This window comes from Mirounga angustirostris, unplaced genomic scaffold (genome assembly GCF_029215605.1).
Source record: "Mirounga angustirostris isolate CCGP_5_RB_7025 unplaced genomic scaffold, mMirAng1.0.hap1 SCAF_15, whole genome shotgun sequence".
Classification (NCBI taxonomy): domain Eukaryota; kingdom Metazoa; phylum Chordata; class Mammalia; order Carnivora; family Phocidae; genus Mirounga; species Mirounga angustirostris.
In genome coordinates, this window is record NW_026991723.1 from 71,459,314 (window position 1) to 71,482,206 (window position 22,893).

The 22,893-nt window shown below is 42.0% G+C and overlaps 1 pseudogene; it reads left to right on the forward strand.

Moving 5' to 3' along the window:
- Positions 1–7,955: 7,955 nt before the first annotated feature.
- Positions 7,956–11,994, forward strand: LOC123849235 (ADP-sugar pyrophosphatase-like; annotated as a pseudogene).
- The last annotated feature ends 10,899 nt before the right edge of the window (positions 11,995–22,893 follow it).

The following is a 22,893-nucleotide window of genomic DNA, read 5'->3' on the forward strand; positions in this document are numbered from 1 at the left end:
AAAACAAAATTGGGATAAGGATATCTATTCTGACTTCACAAAATCATCTTACATAAATAAATATGTTCTGCAAATTCTAAAAAAAAAAAAAAGGAAAGAAAAAGAAATAAAACCCTTTTCACAGAAGCTGGGTGAATCCAGTTCCTGTAATTTTACTTTGGAAAACTTATCTCTCCAAAACGTGTAAGCTAATGGGAGTAGAATATCTTTGTCCAATGCCATTAACCAAGGGTGATCCTGACTCTTGTGGGGAGGACAACTTGCTAATCTGTAACCACAAATCAACCAGGAAGTACGTATTTTTTATGATCTGCTCCTTACCTAAGTATGGTATGCCAGGTCATTCAGCAGCGCTCTATTAACAATCCAACTACGCACAATTATTCTTACAAACAGGTAAACTTTAAGGAAACAAAACTGACCCCATAAAAGAGTTGTACATGGTTGGATCCTTAACACATAAAAGAAGTGTTCCATTGAAATACATGGCTGTACAGGATGTCAAATCCTAGAACCATTTAGATATCACTTGACTACAAAGAAGTAATTAAGTGGTCCAATAAGCACATTCAAGATTATTATGATATGACAATTTTGAGGGCACGGTCAAAGTGTCACAAGCTAGGACGTAAACACATTATCAGTCAGACTGTTACATGATATTGGCCTTTACCTTTTGTTTATCATTGTAACTTGGCACATGTTTGTGAAGCATGTTCTATCATGACTCTCTCCCAGGGAAGCAGGGGTAAATCCTTGAAATAGAGTGTTTATCAGAAATAAAGGGGAATTGAAGAGACAATGAAACTTAAAAATGTATCATTGTAAATAAATGTACACCAAATGCGAAGTGATCTTTATTTTGCTCATAAATGATATCTTTACTCTAATAAAGTACTTGGAGTTTCTTCATTTCTCCTTCCACTGCTACCTTCCTGGTTCCAACCACTCCATCCCTTACCTGGACCACAGCCATACCCTCGTAACCTATCTCCCTTCCACCATTCTTGCTCCCTATACTCCATTCTTCACACAACAGTATGAAAATCTGAGCACGTCACTCTACTGGAAACCCTTCAATGATCTTTTCGTCGTCCCCTGAATAAAACACGAACGCTGACCATGGCCACAGGATCATGCTTCCCTCAGTTTCTCTCTCCAAAATGTTCCCACTTTGGGATCAACTCCAAACTCATGAAAGAGGACACAGGAGTCAGACCCATGAAGATCAAAACATCAGTTTTATTCCTAAAAATGCTGGATTGGAAAACAGATGTGCAGCTATAATTAGACCTTCTTGGGAGCCAAAATTTCCTTGTGGAAATACAAAGACTGAGATATAGGGGTTTCATCTCCACTTACTTCAGGACCCTTTCTGTCTAGTTTCTTGATGATTGTAGAAACCAGCAAATACTTTTTCTAATACGAAACTGGCAGGTTATGGCATCATTACCACGTTAACACAATTCTTAAAACAACTGTAGAGACATTGAGCTTTCTCTCCTCTTTGATTTTTCACTTTTCTAATTCACAGGACATTTATTGTAGTGTCACTCACACTTGGTCCTTTTCTCAGGAACACATTTGGAAAACTATTAGAAATCTGATAACTGAAACATGTCATCTAGCACTGTCCCACCTCTGCTCAAACAGACCAAACAGACCAGTATGTCAATTCCATCTAATCCTGAGTTGAGGGCAGGGTTTTATGAAATAACAAGTATTGAACATTATTATCAAAATTATTCATAGACCCCAAACAGATATAATCACATTTAACTTTTAACCATTCCCACATAAAGACAAGCCATGAGCTCTTAGTAGAAAATGTGGTTTGACCCCAAACACGTAATGAAACAAAACATGACCTGCAAGGTGGCTGAATAAAAAGCTAATCTATCGTGTAAACTCTCTGGGTTTGGAACACATCATGTCCTTCAGGAAAAAACAAAAACAATAAAGTGTGGTCCCAGAGTTGCTTCTGTGGATGAAGCTCCCCAGGCTGCTTGGAAAGCAAGTAGACTACTGCTGTGTTATTGCAGAATAACACTGTAGCAAGTGCTTTGCCGTATCAGTTCCTTCCCTACTACTATCCCCACAATGGCAATGGGAGTCGCTAGGGGGGGTAGGAATATTCTTCTGATGGGGAGGAGACAGAGACACCCAAGAGAGATGACCTGTCTGAAGTTACATGGTCTACAGCAGGAGATCCTGGATGAGACTCTGCCTAATAGTGACCCAGAAGTCCCAGGCCATGGTCCCAGGCCTGGCTGTGAGTGTTGTTCATTCTGGACAGTCTCACATTTGCAAGTGCGGGGTGGAGGGGGGGACAGACCCCACTGTATCAACTAGAACTCCGTCTATTCCAAGTGACCAAACTGACCTAGGAACCAAACTGACCTAGAAAGAGGACTTTGGCAATTCTAGGGGTAGGTCTGGCATAGAAACGATGAAGGAGGTCAAGGGATGTCACTAGGGCCTCGTTTCTCTTTTATCTTCGGGTCTACAACTTCTGCTTTGCCCTATTTTCAGACAAGCCTCTTTACTGTGGTAGCAGTTTGGTTGTTGCAGTTCCAAACCTAAATTACTATCACTTCAAATCCAGGGGAAAAGGGCAAATTTTTTCCTTCCTCAGGAGCCCCAGTCCAGGTTTTATTGTGTCCCCTGGTTGTGGTTGAGAGGACTAGTCATTATGATCACATATGGGACCAGGCCAAGGTCACATGCTCCACCACTTTGGCTAGACTGGACAATGAGAAATAGGATCCCATAGAAGGAATCTTCAGGGACCACTCAGCTTCTTCAGGATGGCAGGCTGTGATTTTACTGTCCCTCTTAAATTTCCTATTGTGGGGTCTGTATTTCTCTGTGCAAAAAAGAGGGATGGACCCTGGGTATAAAAAAAAAAAAAAAAACAACACACCAAAAACTCACCACCCCTTTTGTAGTCTGTGCATGTCTAAAATGATCAATTGTTAAGAGAATCTTTGCTTCAGATTCGGCTTCTAGAGCCATGACAGCAGCTCCAGCTGCGAGGGAATAAGCTGGAAAAGGCCAGGGAGGCTGTGTCCAGCATCTAAACACCAAGTTCAACAAACTTTATCATCACTTAATAAGCCAGTAGCCCAAGAGACCCAGTATCCCCCGGCATGTGTGCAAGATACAAATTTCATGATCTGGAACCAAGATGCTTCTTTCATATCTAGAGAAGAAAGAAGGGCAGTGTTTCCAGTTTATAACCATTAGTGTAATTAAATTGCTTCATTATATGACTCAATGACAAGCAGGAAATCAGCATCGGCCCCTGATCCCCAAGAGGAAACATATTGTTCTGGGAAAGAAAGAAGGTGACTAGGAATACAATAGAATGTAGGAGCCAAAAAGTATTAATAATGCATTTCATGTTACAGGTTTTCAATTAAACTTAATAATATTATTAAACTTAATAATAGGGTGATTATTTATACGAGAAGAATTTAGTTGTATCAGTCGCGATAGGCTAAAGGAAAGGAAGAGTCCTTATAATAAGGGAAAGATGTTGTCTATGCCAGAATTTTGTAATCCTTAATTTTTAATTCATCTAACATTCCAGGATTGTTTCCATTTCACGCTTAGGTCAGTCGAAGCAGGAGGCATTTTGTGAAATTCCTTAAGCCACTGATAAAGCAGAAGCTTCTAAAAAAAAAAGAACAAACCCTAGTTCCTTAGGGCCCAGACCGCAGAAGGCAGTACCATGCTGTTTCTGCTTTAAAAACGTTCCTTTTCCTCTTTGTCTCTCATCCTGATATCAATACTAAAGGACAGTTTCAAATTTTTGTAATGGATGTTGAGGTTTGTGTGATACTAGTTCACAGTTGCAAGCCACTGAAACTTACGCCATACGATTGATTCTCACAGAATTTCTGGTAATGATGCAGAAGGCGGCTTGGAAACGGAGCAGGAGCAAGGGGGGTGGGGGTAGCAGCATGGACCACAACCCAAAACCAGCCACAAACCCAGTCTGGTTGAGGATCCTCTTGCCATTGCCACTGAGCACTCCGATGCCACTGGATTATAGTTGGATAAAACAGGATGCCTAGTTAAGTTTGAATTTTAAGGGAAGAATGCATGAGGGTTTTTTTTATTATTTTTTATTTTTTTAAAGATTTTATTTATTTATTTGAGAGAGAGAGAGAGAGAGAATGAGAGAGAGAGAGCACATGAGAAGGGGGAGGGTCAGAGGAAGAAGCAGGCTCCCCGCCGAGCAGGGAGCCTGATGCGGGACTCGATCCTGGGACTCCAGGATCATGACCTGAGCCGAAGGCAGTCGCTTAACCAACTGAGCCACCCAGGCACCCTGCATGAGTTTTTAAAAGTATAACTGTGTCCCATGCAATATTTGAAATCTACTGAAAAAATTATACTAGAAGTTATTTGGGTTTTTTTTTTTCTGAAATTCAAATTTAATTGTACTCTCATTTGCTGAACCTGGCAACCCTCTACTAAATGTATGTGCTATTACCATTGCTGTCCTTGGAAACCAGCTACCATAACCACTCAAACAGATTTTTCAGGCCATTACTGGCTCTTGGCCTCATGGGTTCCAAAATGAACCTCACTGAAACCGTTATGTGTGATCAGCGGAGCCTCTGTGCCATGCCCCTGCTCCGCCTTTGAGGAAGGTCAGAGAGCTGATGGTGTCTCCATTGTTTGTGGAAAGTGGCCTCTGTCTTCCACTAAGTCTTAAATTCCTCAGACATGGAGTGGGGCGGTAGTGAGGTTCAGATACTGGGGGAGAAAAAAAGATCAAGGCCTACTCTATTTTTCTTTAACATAAATTCTTCCTCTTTTTCATTGTCTAATGGCCGGTGAGTTGGGGGCCAGGCAGGATAATATAATTCTCTTTGCTAGTGACTGGTTCAAGAACCCAGATCTAAGCCAGTTAGCATAGGGTATCCTCTTGGCCACAAGGACTTTTGCAGGATTGGCCATGTGATCCAGTCTGGATCAAGGAGATGAGAGGAAAGCACTAGAAGATTCTAGGGAAAGTTACCTTATTCCTGAGACTTACGTTAAAAAATGATCTCATCTTCCTCCGGTTATTGTTTTGGGTGCTGGAGAGGCCTGAAAATCCTGCGCCATCTTGCTTCCAGCCTGAGATAAAGAACAGAGAGAGGAAAAAAAAGCAGAAAGCCTCATGGCATTCGCAGAGAAGTCGAGTTGGAACCACTGGATTCAGTCCCCTGACGCCTGTCCTACAACTGGACATTCAGTTCTGGGCACCAAGACATTTTTGTTTGGCTTAAGCAACATCAAGTTGGGGGTTCTCGTACTTATAGCCAAAAACAACCCAACCGAAAAAGAAGGATTCATGAATATGCGAGCCAGTTTTGTAAGCTTGTTATTTGTTGAATTCTGAAAGTTCAGCATAATGTGTTTTGATTGAACTAGAAATTATTGCTATTATGAAATTGTGAGGCAAAGATTAGTATTTAAATTAATGCAACACAAACAACTAGAGAGCAGCTTCATTAAGCCAGGGAGAGAAGCGGTTTATGATTAGTGCCAGATTCTTGCTCTTTTTGCATGAATGCCCTGAGGATGAGCCAGCCTCTCGGGGAGTACCCTCTGAAGAGAGAAACATTTAAATTCCTGGAAGGGCCAGCAGTACAAACATAAGCAAGATTTCGGAAAACATTTCCCACCCTCTTTCTTTCTTCATGAGGTGGACAGCTGCTTCTTTGGCCTGCCTAGCAACCCTCCCCCCTTCTTTGGGTGATGACACCTGGCTTTTCTTTAGGATACTCTCTCCCCCCCATTTTGTGTCATCCCATTGGGACCAGTCATCCAGGTGCCACATCTGCTCCTACCCTGAGGCCCAAGGGTGGGCATGTGACTTCAGACCAAACTCTCTCAAAGAACGTAACTCTCTAGGGAGTGATGCAAGAGGGAGACTCACTGGAATCACTCCTAAAGGGACCATTCATGGGTCCAGGCTCTTGATATCCCTGGAAATGCCTGATTCCAGTCCTTTCTGAGGCTTGATTCTGGAGGCTTCCCCAGTGGTTTTGTGTCAGGTAACCAGAGCGAATTTCGCATGCACGCTGTCAAAAGCCTTAGCCGACACACTCCACCGAAACAACCCTTGACCACACCACACCTTTATTTAGGAGCTACCTTCTTAATTTTTATGAGGCACATATATCAATCTTTTTATAATAACTCCCATCATATGCCCAAGTTATCATATAATCAATTATTGACACAAATTTTATTGGGAACTAACATATTGGAAATGACAGTTAACTTTAAGGATTTATTCAAAAAACACATGGCACTTATCACGTCCAAGGCATTGTTTATTTGCTTAATCCTCATGATAATCTAGTGAGGTAAATACTATCATTATCCCCATTTTACAGATTTTGAAACTGGAGCACAGAAAGGTTAAGTAACACGCTCAAGGTCACACCGCTAGTAAATGGCAGAGTTGCAACCTGACCCATGACAGCCTGATTCCAGGTGGTGCTCTGGATGCCCTGCGTAAGATCTGGCATCATCAGAAAGCTGAGGCAAACTACAAAACTGACTTCTAATGCATAAGATCAGTCCTGTGTAAAAGCATCTTGATGACAGAATGTCTTCTAGTCCAGGGGCGCCTGGGTGGCTCAGTCATTAAGTGTCTGCCTTCAGCTCAGGTCATGATCCCAGGGTCCTGGGGATCGAGCCCCGCATCAGGCTCCCTGCTCTGCGGGAAGCCTGCTGCTCCCTCTTCCACTCCCCCTGCTTGTGTTCCCTCTCTCACTGTGTCTCTGTCAAATAAATAAATAAAATCTTTAAAAAAAAAAAAAACAAAGAATGTCTTCTAGTCCAGAAGCAAGAAAGGATAAACAGTTGGCTGAGGCCCCTGGGTTCCAACTTTCAATTTTTGAACCAGATGAAAACTGCTTAGGATTTCCAGGGGAAAAATCCTCATCTAATTAGTTAGCAAGCACGAACTAAGTCCAAACACCTGCTGCTGTTTTTCTTTCACTGTTTGCCAGGTGTTCCACGAGCAGCCTCAGATCAGTAAGTAATTACAATGGAGGCTGAATAGAATTAATTATATAACTTTAACTTACTAGGTTTATTTCCATTAAAATTGCCCCATAAAACTGCAATATTTTAAAGGCTGCCATAGAAAAGGGGACCGCAGAGGACTAAAGCCTTTTTTACATTTGACTCAGCTATGAGTCATATCCTGCTCATATCACCATAGTTAAACTCTAGTAAATATCTAAGGGGTTCTTCGCCCATTCATTCAACTAAACCTACAAAGTACCTGCTAAGTGCCAAGCACTGTCCTGGCTACTGGGATTACGGCAGGGAACGAGCAGTCGAAAATCCTGGCCGTTATGGCCCTTAGAGTTCTTGCGGGGAGCTGTAATTCCAAAGACCACAAAATTGAAAAAACCTGAATTTCTCCCGGCTCTTGATTGTTTCCACTGCTACAGTGAATGAAAGGATGGGTTCGCCCGAGGGCTGTGCTGAGTCTGAGTCCGTGCAAGGTTAGCTGGCCTCGTACTTCCCAAGGGGCCCAAGGGAAGGACACTGTGGCTAACAGACTGCTTGGCAGAGGCCATAGTATCACGATTCGTTATTGCCTGCCCAGGATTTCACACGAATATGCCCTCCGCTTCATATATGCTAACACACTTCTCAAACAACCTAAGATCTCAAAGCAGAAGCACTGCATCTCCTCAGACTGCTGCCTCAGCCTTGTCGTCTCTTCTCTTGTCCCCGTTCCCAAAGGCATACCCTTCCCCGAACCCCACACCTGGGGCATGAACTTCCTGTCCGAAGACTATAAAGACTGACTAGTGTGAAAATGAAAAACCAAGAACTGATGGCTTGGTCTCAAAATACCCACCAATCTATTATTTCAGGGGAGTTCATTTCAGAAGGAAAATGGGTCAAGCTTGGGAAAAACAACTCACATGGCTCCTTACTGGTACAGCAAGAGGCTGGGACACCGTGAAACACACACCAGGAGAGGACAGTCAACTGGTGGTGTGGGGTGGTTCCATGGCTGCGAAGAACTCACTCTTCGTGATGAATGTATCCGGCAAAGCCGTTCCAGCCACCAGTGGGGAGGCTGATGCCTAGAACTCCCCGCAGGTGTCATAGCTGACGATGGAAGCCCAGAATCTGCAGCTCCTCTTCAGGAGCTTGAGGAAGACACTGGCTGTGAAGGTGACCTTGCTGAAAGGATGGATCCAGGTCTGTCACACTGTACTGATCACACATGGTGACAAGAACTACTAATGGAGATGAGGCTGAAAACGTTTAAGTCCTAAGCCAAAACCAGGGGATGGAGCATTTGTGGAAATGATTTCTTTACCAAGGAATGACCTGCTGAAGAGACCCAATACTCTGGTGGCTGAAGGACATCCAATAATGGACGCCAGCAGCTGTTCCCGGGCTCTGGCACCAAACCATGCAAATGCGAAGCTGTTTGAAGTGCCCTTCCTGGAACTGGAAGGCCAAAGGACAGAGGCCATATGTTTTTTGTAAATGAGACCACCAGACCTCCTTCACTAAGACTCTGTGTTCCACTTAGTTTCACATAGATTTGAAATGAGCTTTTTCATAAAATAAAAGCAGCACAGAATGCAATCAATCAATCAATCAACAATTTGCCGAGGTACCTCTTTTCACATCTTAACTTCTCTGGAATTGAGGGGTGTCTTAGAAGCCATGGTCTCTCCTAGGTACGGTCTGCAGGGTATGGTAGTGATGGGGACATTGTCTACAATACACAGTTGGGCATGGCTGTTTATGTTTTCAGCATTTCAGTTGAATTATGAGCATTGCTACTGCATGTGCTGAGTTATTTGTTATTTGTAACAGCTTCCTGGTTCTTGCTTGAAACATTCTGTTGACATCTGCTGCTAAGATCATCTTGCAGAATGGGTGCCAGTGACAGGAAAGAAAGTCTCCCAGATAGGGGAGGGAGCAGGTGAGGCATGCATAGGGGAGAGCTTCTTTGGGAAATGCTGCTTGGCTCATCCTTCGATGGAACAGGGGCTGGTTTTGCCTGGAAAAAGCCTCAGTGATAAGAAAACATTGGGTTCTAGCTTAATTGGTAGGTTTTTCTTCAATCGTATACGAGGTGTCTTACAATCAAGGGCCACTTGGAGTCGATAAAATACAAAGTATTCTGCTCACTTTATAGATGAGAAAGCTGAGACGCAATCATGTGAATTAAGCTGCCGCAAACCCGACAGCTAGTAAGTGGCAGAGCCAGGATTTTCCTCCTGAACTGTGCAGTTGATTTAAGGTCTAAACACTCAGGTAACCCTTGTACTATACTATTCTTTGGCACTCATGCACCTGATCAAGGAAGGCTATTGTGATTTACTCCAATTAGCCAACCAACTGAGTCACTGGGTGCCCCATATATTGGGGACAGGTCCAGCAGTGAGCAAGGACTTGGAGCTAACCCTCACGGACTGCATAACTCAGTAAGGGAATAGGTCTTGATTACATAACAGGAATAAATGGAAAGTTGCAACATGCGGTAACAGAAAGGAGAACCATAGAGTGCTATTCAAATATAAAATGAGGGGCCCCTTTTCCTTTTTTTTTAAAAGATTTTATTTATTTATTAGAGAGAGAGAGTGTGCTAGAGTGAGCATGAGCAGGGGTAGGGGCAGAGGGAGCATCAGACTCCCTGCTGAGTGCAGAGCCTGACTCAGGCTTGATCCAATGACCCTGAGATCACAACCTGAGCCAAAATCAAGAGTCGGACACTCAACTGACTGAGCCATCCAAGCACCCCAAGGGGCCCCTTTTCAATCTGGGAAATCAGAGGCGGCTTCCTGGAAGAAGACTCCTTTGAGTAAAGGTAAATAGGCAAAAAGGTGGGAGGGAAGAACATCCCAGCAAGAGGAAACAACATGTGAAAAAGGCCTTGCGGTGGGGAAGAGGTTAGCACCTTCTCAAACTAGAAAGAAGCCAGAGTGGCTACAGTGAGTAGCCATGCACACACAGATGGGGGCCAGAGTGTTCTGGAAGGAAGGTAGAGAAGTAGGTTGGGGTAAGATCATGCAGAGCCCTGTAACCATGTTAGGATTTAAGTCTTCATCCTGAAAGCAGTGATATTCTCCCAGAGTCTCATTGTCCTATATTGTTCCCTAGCTCTATTTTAGTAAATCTGAAACTGTCTCAAAGTCTGATTCATTCTCTGTGGGTGAGAATAATTTTTCTGGAAGCCCTTGATAAGCAGCTATACTGTATAATGTACAATTATTTCCCCTACTATTTAAAACAGATCTCGTTGCTTGCTCTGGCTCAGCATATGATGAAACTTAGCCATAAATAAGAGAGATTTAAAACTGAATTTAGATATGGTACTAGGATGTCTCAGTCTGTTTGGGCTGCTATCACAAAATTCCCCAGATGGGGTGGCTTGTAAACAACAGAAATTTATTGCTCACAGTTCTGGAGGCTGGAAGTTGGAGATCAGGGCACAGGCATGGCTGGGTGAGGGCCCTCTTCTCGGGGACAGACTTCTATTCTCACATGGTGGAAGGAGCTGGGAGCTCTGTGGGGTCCCTTTTATGAGTGCTCTACCCTCAGGACCTAGTCACCTCTCAAAGGACCCACCTTTGGTAATGGTATTTCAACATATGAATTTGGAAGGGGACACCAACACTCAGACCATAGCAATGGTTCTCCAGACTTGTAAATTAGTATGTATAGAAAGATAGTTGAAACAAAGTTTGTTTGCCTATGTGTAAACATGTGACATAGAGAGATGTATGCAATGTACTGAGATCATATATATTAAACATACCATATTTAATTCAAAGATGCACATTTTTTTCATTGAAATTATGACGTGTCTTACAACTACATACACATCTTATGTGTCACGTATGCATTGTCAGCATTTTTTCTTTCTTGGTGATATGTAAAATAATAGTCTCACAGTTGGTAGTGTCTCAGATACAATAAAGTAGAATGTCCAAGAGTCAAGTTCATAGAAGCAGAGCCAAAGAGAGGTATTGGGGTTTACATAATTTACTGAGAAGTGCTCTTTCCAAAAAGCCTGTAAGGGAGGGAGTGCAGCAGGAGAGGGAAGGAACAGAGCTATAAGCAGGGTCTCAAGTCAAGACTAGCCTCTAGCTGATCCATAGGAAGTGGGTTCTGAAGCATAAGCCCATCACGGTTTTACTCTCTTGAGGAAAGAGGCCTTCTGTGTCACCCAATTAGCTAGTCATTGACTACGGGCTGCTTTTAGAGGGGTCATACCTCTTGGGCAAGGGGTTTTCATCAGCCAAGTGTAATCCTCAGAAGAAGCGAGGCAGCTGGAAGCCATCATCAGCCAACAGTCACAACAACTGAGAGGTGGGGACCTTCACTTGGTGTAGGGGATCTGAGGGACATTACAGCATCCACTAGAGGAATCCTGCTCAGCTTCAAGGTTCACAGTGCCCACAGAGTAGAAACCAGCTGCTCTCAAGAAGAATCATCATTACCCTGTCATAGTGTGGTTTGCAATGTCCTCAGTGATATCCTTAGAGTTAGACTCATCACCAAGTATCCTAGGGCTGTTTCTTCCAGGTCTCCTGAGGACAGGGCATTGAGATGCTGTCAGAAGTCACAACCGCTACAGGCACAGAGCCACTGACCCATATGTGGCCAATCTGGCTCCCAAAGGAACTCCCAGACTCTTAGCATCCCAGGAGTGGCAAGAGGTGGGTGGGTGGAGCTTAGCCCAGAGATGAAAGCAGAAAGCAAGTGGGAATGTGTGTTCTGTCCCCTGTCCCACCTTTCTAGAATCCTGTCCCCCCTCCTAGCATCCTTTTCTCTACCCACATCACCACCACCCTCCCTCTGCCTGATCTCTAACTTTGAACTGTTCTCAGGATGTTTCTTACTTTCCTTTTTGCCCCGCAAGGAACTTACCTTAAAAAAAAAAAAAAAAGTGTTACTTAGGAATTTTATGTGTTACCACCTGGGTATATTTGCATTTTATTTTTTTTTTTTTATTTATTTTTTTTTTTTAAAGATTTTATTTATCCACTTGAGACAGAGAGAATGAGATACAGAGAGCATGAGAGGGAGGAGGGTCAGAGGGAGAAGCAGACTCCCTGCCGAGCAGGGAGCCCGATGCGGGACTCGATCCCGGGACTCCAGGATCATGACCTGAGCCGAAGGCAGCCGCTTAACCAACTGAGCCACCCAGGCGCCCATATTTGCATTTTAAAGACCACTGGCAGAGGATACTGTTAACCATAAGGAAATGAATAACTCCTGGTGTAATTCAAGACATCTGGAGTCCTTTAAATTATTCAACATGGACAAGCTCCCCATACGAACTACCAACCTGGGATGAATGAGTAAAGAGACAGAGAAAAGTTGGGAAGATCTAACTCTGTTCTCTCATTTTGGCACATGGACCAATCCATGCCGCTAGCCTTAGCTAATTCTCTCTGTCTTCCTGTATCTTGGCTTTTTTTTTGCACAAAAGAGTGGCCAGAGGGATGGCATTTCCAGGCCCAATCAATGGCATACACAAGGATGGGATAATTCCAATATATTAATTTTCCCCATTGCAGTGATGCCAACAGTAGCAGCAATGACACAACAATCACTGTATGTTTTCTAGGTGTCAGGCCCCTTTTGATCCCCAAGCCTTGTGAAAGAGTGGTCAGTGGACTTTCTGGTTAATTAGAGCTAAACCTCCACCTTTGGATCCTTTTTACCTTAATCGGTTTGAGTACACATTTGAGCTGACCTAGAAATGAATGTGAAAATGATGAGAAAAAAATACTTTGACCAATGTAGTCTTTCCTAGACTGAGACTTAGCATGGGGGACATTCTGGCTCAATTAAAAGAGATGTAATAAGGCAGAGAGGGATGGGGTCCTAAGGATACGGAGCTGTAAGGAAGCTTAGAGTTCCAACTTTCTCATTGTACAGATGCAAAAAATTATATACCAGGTAAACTGTCTAAAGCCACAGAGCTCCAAGAAGACTTGGTGGTAGGGGGTGGGGTCGGGGAGGTGACATGGTTATAAAAGCAGGTGCCAACAAGGACTCTGCTAGATTTAAGTGAAGATATTTTAATACAGAAATAGAAGTTTAATAATGACTGCAGTTAAATTAAGCTAGGAACAAATAAGGACAAAGACTAGTGAATGACTTCTATCTGATGAGTATTCATTTGCCGAGAGTACATTAGCAATCATTCTGAACTCTTTTCCTGAGCAGGTGGTGAGAAGGGCGAGCATCACCTCATGGAGATATGTTACTCAAGGTGAATGCCTGTGATTAGGGCACACAGCCAATAGAACATCTTGGTGAAAAATGTGGGAAGAACAGTTTTTATGTAAAAACTGTTCTTTACTATTTTAAGAAGGAAGTGGCTAGTGTTTCTTATCTACCCAGATTTAGTCTATCAGTGATTTATGAAAGATAGTGTACAATCCACCAGTCACCTCCAAAGGATAATTTTTGGTCTTATCCAACCAACTGTGGTTAAATGTCATCAGCTTTATGAAAAGCACTGAAACACTGAATGTTTCTTTTCTTTTTTTTTTTTTTTTAAGATTTTACTTATTTATTTGACATACAGAGAGAACAAGTAGGCAGAGAGGCAGGCTGAGGGAGAGGGAGAAGCAGGCTCCCCGCTGAGCAGGGAGCCCGATGTGGGGCTTGATCCAGGACCCTGGGATCATGACCTGAGCCGAAGGCAGCTGCTTAACCGGCTGAGCCACCCAGGCGCCCCAACACTGAACATTTCTAACACTTCAGTCTTTGGAAGTCTAGAAGACGAGTACTCTTTATTGCGCATTTTACTAGAGCCCCTTGGAGAATGAAAAAGAAGTCAAAAATTAAAAATAAATAAAGCATATGTTGACATGCTCAAAGAGATTATAATCTGGCTGCAACAGCAGCAGAAAAAGCAAAATCATCCTTACCACCATCATTAACACCCTTGAATACTTGCTATGGATAGATACCATACAAAACACAGCATGTACATCATTCCACTTAATACTCGCATTGACCTTTAGGAGGTTCTATTATAACCCGATTTACTGATGAGAAAACTGAGCCCCAGAGAGGCTTCCAGCTTGGCAGTGCCTGAGTCATAAGTGCAAACCCAAGTCTGTCTGACTTTAGAGCCTGTGATCCTTCCATCACTGCACACTGCCCTCACAAGAAAGCTTTACAGCAAAGCATGGTGATTCTCAACCTGATTAATAGAGACAGAATTGGCCCCAACACAGAGTAGATTTGTTCTTGGCTGCTGCTACTATTTATTCTGCCTCGTTTTGGATTCAGTACACCAACGTCTCACCCTCATAATGTGATTTGTGTGGGAGCAGATTATAGACTTGTAAAGTATATAGAAGCCATGCAGTGTGTGACTTGTTATTATACGTGTTAAAGACAGGATAGAGAATAATGCAGACATGTTTTGCTCCTTCTGACAGGTCGAGTTTATGGATTATGAATTAAATGTGAGCACATTGTCTTTCCTCCTTCCAAACCTGCATTTCCAAGTAGGAATAGAAATGTATTCTTGATCTTAGCTGAAATCTTTGAGTTTCCTGTGTGTGTCTGGGTGGCAGTCATCCATCCAACAGTTACCAAGCCTTTACTAAGTGCTTGGTGATGTCCTCAGTACTGCACCCACAAGGATGGAAAACCACAGCCTTTGTCCTTAGGGAGCTGAGTCTCATTGGAGACAGACATAAGGTTGCCAGATTTAGCAAATAAAAAATACAGGATACCCTGTTAAATATTTCATGGAACATAATTACTCTAAAAAATTGTCCTGTTTATCTGGATAATATAATTTAACCAGGTGCCATGTAGTTTAGCTGGAAACCATAGGCAGACATAAAAGTCCACCACACCCAACAAAAAGATGGCGGTTCTAATGGTTGTGCACATAGAGCTCTGTAGGCACACAAGAGAAGGATAGCCAAGGGAACCTTCACATGACTGTGTGGGCCAACTTAAAGGAATGGTGCCTTTGCAGGGTGATCTTGAATAAGATTTGATAGGCAAAGATGAGGGGAAGGAAATTCCAGATGCAGGAAGAACACAGAATTTGACATAATGCCTGGAGTGTGTGATCAATGGGAGAAGGGCAGAGACGAATGTGAGGGGCAGGTCATGAAGGGCTTTGGTAGAAAGGTGAAGGATTCAGACCTCATTCTACCATCAGTAGGAAACCACCCAACCAAATACTTTTTCTTATTTTTTCATACAATCAGACTTTGACTAAGAAGTGTTTTATTACAAAATGTGGGCCATGGACCAATGTTACTGCGGGAGGTAATTTTAGGTAATAATTTCTGATGATTTGGCATAGTATTGGGGAATGCAGCATTAAATAACCTTGACTTGCATGGGGTGTTAATCTGCCTTTTTTTTTTTTTTTCAGTTTAAAGCTCTTAATTTTATTTTTATGTATACACTTAAAAAATTTATAGACTTGGGCGCCTGGGTGTCTCAGTTGGTTAAGCGACTGCCTTCGGCTCAGGTCATGATCCTGGAGTCCCAGGATCGAGTCCCACATCGGGCTCCCTGCTCAGCAGGGAGTCTGCTTCTCCCTCTGACCCTCCTCCCTCTCATGCTCTCTGTCTCTCATTCTCTCTCTCTCAAATAAATAAATAAAATCTTTAAAAAAAAATTTATAGACTTTGTTTTTTAGAACAGTTTGGGGTTTACGAGACACTGAGCAGAAAGTACAGAGTTCCCATATATCCCCTCTTGGTTCCTTTTTTATTGTCTTTCAATCACTTCTTATTACTCAAGATGGAAGTCTTCATTTGGTGTTATTCTTTTTTTTTTTTTTTTTTTTTTTTTTTTTTTTTTTTTAATTTTTTTATTCTTATGTTAATCCCCTTACATTACATCATTAGTTTTAGATGAAGTGTTCCATGATTCATTGTTTGTGCACAACACCCAGTGCTCCATGCAGAATGTGCCCTCCTAAATACCCACCACCAGGCTAACCCATCCTCCCACCCCCCTCCCCTCTAGAACCCTGTTTGTTTTTCAGAGTCCATCTTCTCTCATGGTTCGTCTACCCCTCCGATTTCCCCCGCTTCATTCTTCCCCTCCTGCTACATTCTTCTTCTTCTTCTTCTTTTTTTTTTTCTTAACATATATTGCATTATTTGTTTCAGAGGTACAGATCTGAGATTCAACAGTCCTGCACAATTCACAGCGCTCACCAGAGCACATACACTCCCCAGTGTCTATCACCCAGTCACCCCATCCCTCCCACCCCACCCCCCACTCCAACAACACTCAGTTTGTTTCCTGCGATTAAGAATTCCTCATATCAGTGAGATCATATGATACATGTCTTTCTCTGTTTGACTTATTTCACTCAACATAATACCCTCCAGTTCCATCCACGTTGTTGCAAATGGCAATATCTCATTCCTTTTGATGGCTGCATAATATTCCATTGTATATATATACCACATCTTCTTTATCCATTCATCTGTCGATGGACATCTTGGCTCTTTCCACAGTTTGGCTATAGTGGACATTGCTGCTATAAACATCGGGGTGCACGTACCCCTTCGGATCCCTACTTTTGTATCTTTGGGGTAAATACCCAGTAGTGCAATTGCTGGATCATATGGTAGCTCTATTTTCAACTTTTTGAGGAACCTCCATACAGTTTTCCAGAGTGGCTGCACCAGTTTGCATTCCCACCAACAGTGTAGGAGGGTTCCCCTTTCTCCGCATCCCCGCCAACATCTGTCGTTTCCTGACTTGTTAATTTTAGCCATTCTGACTGGTGTGAGGTGATACCTCATTGAGGTTTTGATTTGGATTTCCCTGATGCCGAGCGATATTGAGCACTTTTTCATGTGTCTGTTGGCCATTTGGATGTCTTCATTGGAAAAATGTCTGTTCATGTCTTCTGCCCATTTCTTAATTGGATTCTTTGTTCTTTGGGTGTTGAGTTTGATGAGTTCTTTATAGATTTTGGATACTAGCCCTTTATCTGATATGTCATTTGCAAATATCTTCTCCCATTCTGTCGGTTGTCTTTTGGTTTTCTTAACTGTTTCCTTTGCTTTGCAAAAGCTTTTTATCTTGATGAAGTCCCAATAGTTCATTTTTGCCCTTGCTTCCCTTGCCTTTGGCGATGTTTCTAGGAAGAAGTTGCTTCGGCTGAGGTCAAAGAGGTTGTTGCCTGTGTTCTCCTTTAGGATTTTGATGGACTCCTGTCTCACATTGAGGTCTTTCAGCCATTTGGAGTCTATTTTTGTGTGTGGTGTAAGGAAGTGGTCCAGTTTCATTCTTCTGCATGTGTCTATCCAATTTTCCCAACACCATTTGTTGAAGAGACTGTCTTTGTTCCATTGGACATTCTTTCCTGCTTTGTCGATTTTTTTTTTTTTTTTTTTTAAAGTAACCACTACCCCCAACATGGGGCTCAAACTCAGGACACAGAGAGTCAGTTAACTGAGCTGTCTCAGTTAACAACAACAACAAAAACAAAAACATTATAGCTAGTAAAAGGACTTTCTAGCTTTTGTGTGTACGCGTGGATTTTTTTTTAATTTTATAAAAGAATTTTAGAAAGGCACTGGGGGAGAGAAAAATGACACCATTCCAATACAAACTGATGCATCAGAGAAGAATTTTATACCACAAATGATGGCCCAATTAGCAGTGGCTTCTATGTATTTGGAGGACACTAGGGAAAAATGGCACTTGTTTCTTTCTTTCTTTTCTTTTTTTTTTTTTTAAGGATTTTATTTATTTATTTGACAGAGAGAGAGAAGAGAGATCACAAGTAGGCAGGCAGGCAGGCAGAGGGAGAGGGAGAAGCAGGTTCCCCGCTGAGCAAGGAGCCCAATGTGGGACTTGATCCCAGGACCCCGGGATCATGACCTGAGCCAAAGGCAGACGCCTAACTGACTGAGCCACCCAGGTGCTCCGGCACTTGTTTGTTTCTTGATCACTGTGAAAAATCCCATCTTTGGCAATCTCTGGAAAGCCCTCTTAATGGCATGGTATTACTTAGCTATGCAGGGGCCTCTGTTGTGGAGGTCATAAAAACATTGCCTAAGAGATGTGCATGAAAAGTGGAAAGGCCAAGTTAGAGAATGGAAGTGATACATTCTCTGATACCACAAGAGCTTTAAGCAATTTTGCAGTGAGACTGCAAAAAAGGTGGACTTCAAGCTGTAAAGCGTTAGGAGAAAGACCAATGAATGGAGCATTAACAATATTCGCTGCAAATAAAAATGCAAACACACTAGCCACGGCCTTTTAAAATGTTGCAAGTGTATTTTATCTTGGAGATCAGCTTACATTAGTTCTCGAATCTTCGCTTCCAATTTTTGAGCATCGGCTCCACAAAATTCAAAAATCTGTTCACAAATATACAAGGGGAAATATGTATTGGTTTAAATATTTACAAAGACGTTAAAGCTTTGAGGAGTTTTGTTCCTGTTAAATTACCCTCTACTCATTTCCATTGTCTGAAAGATACTTAAAATATAAATACATATCTAACACATTAAATTCATGATGTTTTCAATTATTTGGCACCTTTTCAAAATTGTTTATGCTAACATTTTGCCAGATTTATATAATTCTCCTTAATAGTCTTCTAAACTGAGATCTAAAACATATAATGTGTTAGAAATGAGAAAACTCAATCATTGAAACCTTTCAGAGCCTTTATACATTGGTCTTAAGGACTTGTTAATTCATACATATGATTTCCTGAAATCAAATGAGACGTGATTTCCCATGCCCTGACTTTTGCACAGGTGACAGTATTATAACCAACTGATTCTAAGAAGCACATATTCTTTTCATATTGTCACATCTCTGACTCAGGATGTATCTCATAGTGGGTGGTATATTTTATTTGCAACACTTTTCAGTCGTATGTAACATAATGGTGCCTCTGTCAATGGGCATCTTATATTTGATGAAATATGGAAGTTTAAGACTCTTACCATGCATTATCACTTTAGTACCAATTGTATGATGTGCTTGTAGAGAAGGTAGAATTTGGGCAAACTGAGGACGGGATTAGCTGAAGATTTGAGTTTCCAGTGAGGGAGGTTTCAGCAGCCAGAAATGGTGTTAGGACTTTGGGACAGGGGTTGGAAAGTTCTAGAACAACTTCAATGCTCAGTGTATAGCAGAGAAGAAACTATCCCTGCTTCTAATGATTCTGCTTCCCCAGGCAGCAGCATTCTATCTGGGTGCTGCCTGTGGGCATCATGGTTCATTCTATTTCTTGAAAGTAGAGCCCAGACTTCTGACTCCATCTTGATCCCATTTCACTTACCGGCTCGCCCATGAATCCACTTCCATTACAGCAAATTGCTCTTTTTAGTCTTGAGAATAAGGTTACCTAAGTGTGGGTGCAGAATTTCATGGTTTATCTGGGTTGCCTGGTTTGTACCCATTTCCTCTATAAATAGTTCTCATAGCATTGGCTGCCGGGGAGGAAGGTGTCAGAAAGGATTTACAATGTGTTTCATTTCTATGAGTCGGGTGGTAGCTGGATGGTGTCTATAGGCATGAAAGGAGTTTCATAATCCCCTGAGCCCATGGCAGGTACAAAGACAAGAACCCCTGGCATGAACATAGGCAGGGCTTGGCCACCTGAATGACCAGATTTGGCTAACAGTTTTCCGAAGTGATTTTATCAATTTACATTCCACCAGCAGAGGATGAATATTCTGGGTGCTCTATATGCTCCATATGCTTGACAAGACTTTGTATTGCCCATTCTTTATCGTGTTAGCCATTCTGGTGGCTTTAGGGGACATTAAATTTGTCACCGAATTTCATGGATTTTACCTCATCAACTTTCCCTTGAACTTAAGCAACAGCATATGACTTGTCTGTCTTCAGTCTTACGTCCCTTAGTTCCCTTTCTCCTTGAAGATCAAAAACACAAATCTAGTCTTTGTACAATTCTTCAGTGTTTCTCCACCACCATAAAATCCAAGGTCCTTACGGGGATTCCTTGATTTTGTCCTGTCTACCTCACTGTCCTCCACCTGAAACTCTGACCTCTAGCGACGCATTATAATTGGATTCACTTATTTATTTAATTGAATAAATACTTAATAAGTGTCTACTATGAGCCAGCCATTGTAAACATGCCAGACAAAAATCCCCTCTGGAGTTCATATTCTAGTGATAATTTTATACTATCGTATTGTTATCAAAAAATTCCTGATACATACCCACGCTGTTTTGGAACTCCCACTTCTTCCCTTCTTTCTCACCTGTTAGTCTTAACCATCCTTCAAGATTTAACTCATGAAGTCTTTGTAATCTCACAGAACCTGGGCATTCCACTACTCAAGAGTTGATTTTGTTACATCATCTTTTGCAGCTGACCAAAGACGAGGACTCTGTCTCATTTTTTTCCCTCCATACTTTTAGTATCTAGCGAGGAACCGTATACAGAGCAGATGCTCTGTTAATGATTTTAGGCCTGAAGTGAGCTGAGCTAAGCTGATTTCTGGCCACTGAAGAACAGATCCAAGACTCTGGGTAGTGTTAGGCTTCAGAGACCAGGTGTTATCTATTTTATTTTTTGTCCAGTTTGCCAAAAGCAAATGGAATATGTCTCCCTGTCTAGCATGAGGCTTTGTACACAGGAGCTTCATATATGTAGTTAATGAATGAGGAGCAGCTTAGTGATAAGAGCTTATTACATAGGTAGCTTTCTTTTGAAGAGAGATATATGCAAGGAAACCAGCATATAATTTCTGCTCAAAATATTTTCTCATTTTAATCTGAATGTTTCGCTATGTCTCTCAAAGGCATGCTCCACTATGAGGGATTAGGAAGCAATGTTTACTTCTCTCTCAGCGCCTTCAGTTTAAGCAGTGCTGCCACCCCCATAATGACTGCTAATGAAAATGGTGAGTTCCAGTTTGCAGAGCCCAACGGGATATGGGGGGGGCTACCCATGCATTATAGAACCACCTATGTCCAACAGTCACTTAAAAAATCTTTCATTATGAACTTTTTTAAAAAAAGATTTTATTTTTAAGTAATCTCCATGCCCAATGTGGGGCTCTAACTCACAACCCCAAGATCAAGAGTCACACACTCCACTGACTGAGCCAGCCAGGCACCCCTCATTATGAACATTTTCAAACACATACACAGAAAGAGAATAATAAGGTGACTCCCTACCCCCTCATTTACCTATCACCCAGGTCCAACCAGCAGCATTTTTTTTTTTTTATGCCAAAGACATTCAATCACCTGCAAAAAGTATATTACTGTTACTGAGAAAATGCAAAAGGTCCAGAGACGGGGGTCCCTTCCTAACAAATGGACTTCTGAGAGTATCAATTAAGGAGTCTAATGATGCATTCATAGAATAATTATAATAAAATACTTTGGACAGTTGGTAGGCAATGTGGTTAAGTGAATACTGAAGTTAGGTTTGGACCAGCTGAATGAAAGCTTGCCAATTTTCCAGACTGCTTTACTGAGTTAAAAACAACAACAAAATCCTCAAAGCAATAATAACAACACAAACGAAAGAGCCCAACCAACCAACACAAGACAGTTTTTTGGGAGAAGGCTGTAGCAATGTTTGTACATACAATATAATTTTATAAGCTGTAATAGTATGATGTTCCTTTTCTTCTTTACAAAGGGTTTGCTAAGGCATTAAATCTTATTAATGAGATGGGAGGAATATGTCTAACAAGAGATTGACAAGTACCCCCACCTGCTGAGAGCTGGACAGTGTTGATTACTTTTTGATCCCATCTTGGATTCTTTCTCTGATTCAACCAGACCCATGCCTTGCCCAGGACCATCTGCATCACATTGCAGGTGTTTGCACACTTCTCCCTGGACTTTCACAACACGTTGCAGGGCAGGCCTTACAAATGCAAGCAGCTCAACTGTGGTTTTCGGACTTTAGCAAAATCAAACCGAGAAGGCAGGGCCTCTTAGAAACAGTCGTTTCAAACAGCTTGAATTTATATGCATTTGCATTCAGGAAAAAAGCATATGAAAGCAATCTATTATCTATTTCTTTCTAAGCTACACTGGTCTTCTTCTCAATTTGTTCATAATGAGATTTCAGTAAAACATTAATTTGCTTTCATTTTCTTATAGCTGGTTTAGAAACTCTGGCTACCTACCTGTTTTTAAGCCTAGTGGCATAAATATTGACTAAGGTGCTTTTCTATGTTAGGGGTTGACAAACTTTTTTTGCAAGGGCCCAATACCTGTTTTAGGCTTTGCAGGCCATATGCTGTGTGTTGAAACTACTCAGATCTGCTATAGTAGTGTGATAGTAGCCAAAGACAATACTTAAACAGATGGACATGACTGTGTTCCAGTAAAACTTTATTTACAAAAAACTGGTGGAGGGTCAGATTTGACCCTGGGGCCACAGTTTGCCAAGCTTTAGTCTACTGCCATCCTTAGTCTACTGCCATCAGCTGAAGGTGTTGAGCATACACGTGAAGCCGCCTAAGAGCTCATCACTCAGTACAATGTGGTTTTTTGTTGAAGGGGAAAAGGAGCATGAGTCTAATGTGGGAATTTATCCTAAGCCACACTGAGAATCAGGAAAAGTGATTTTGGACTCTGGCAGGAAGAGATGTCATTCTGCCCATTACTAGAAGTATGGGATGAAAATTTGTTCATGGGGATAATAATGGTTGCAGAGCCATTCCCTTCAATGGCCTATACTCCTGTTCTCATGTTCCCATTGGAAAATCTGCTCAACTGTCCAATACTGGGAAATCCCTTCACTGACTTCTCCCCAGGTTGAGGTGAGCATATCAGTGGAGCCTAGACAAAGGAATGAGTTTATGATTATCCTCTGCCTTTTTGAAGGTGCTCTGCCCAAGGGACAGGTCT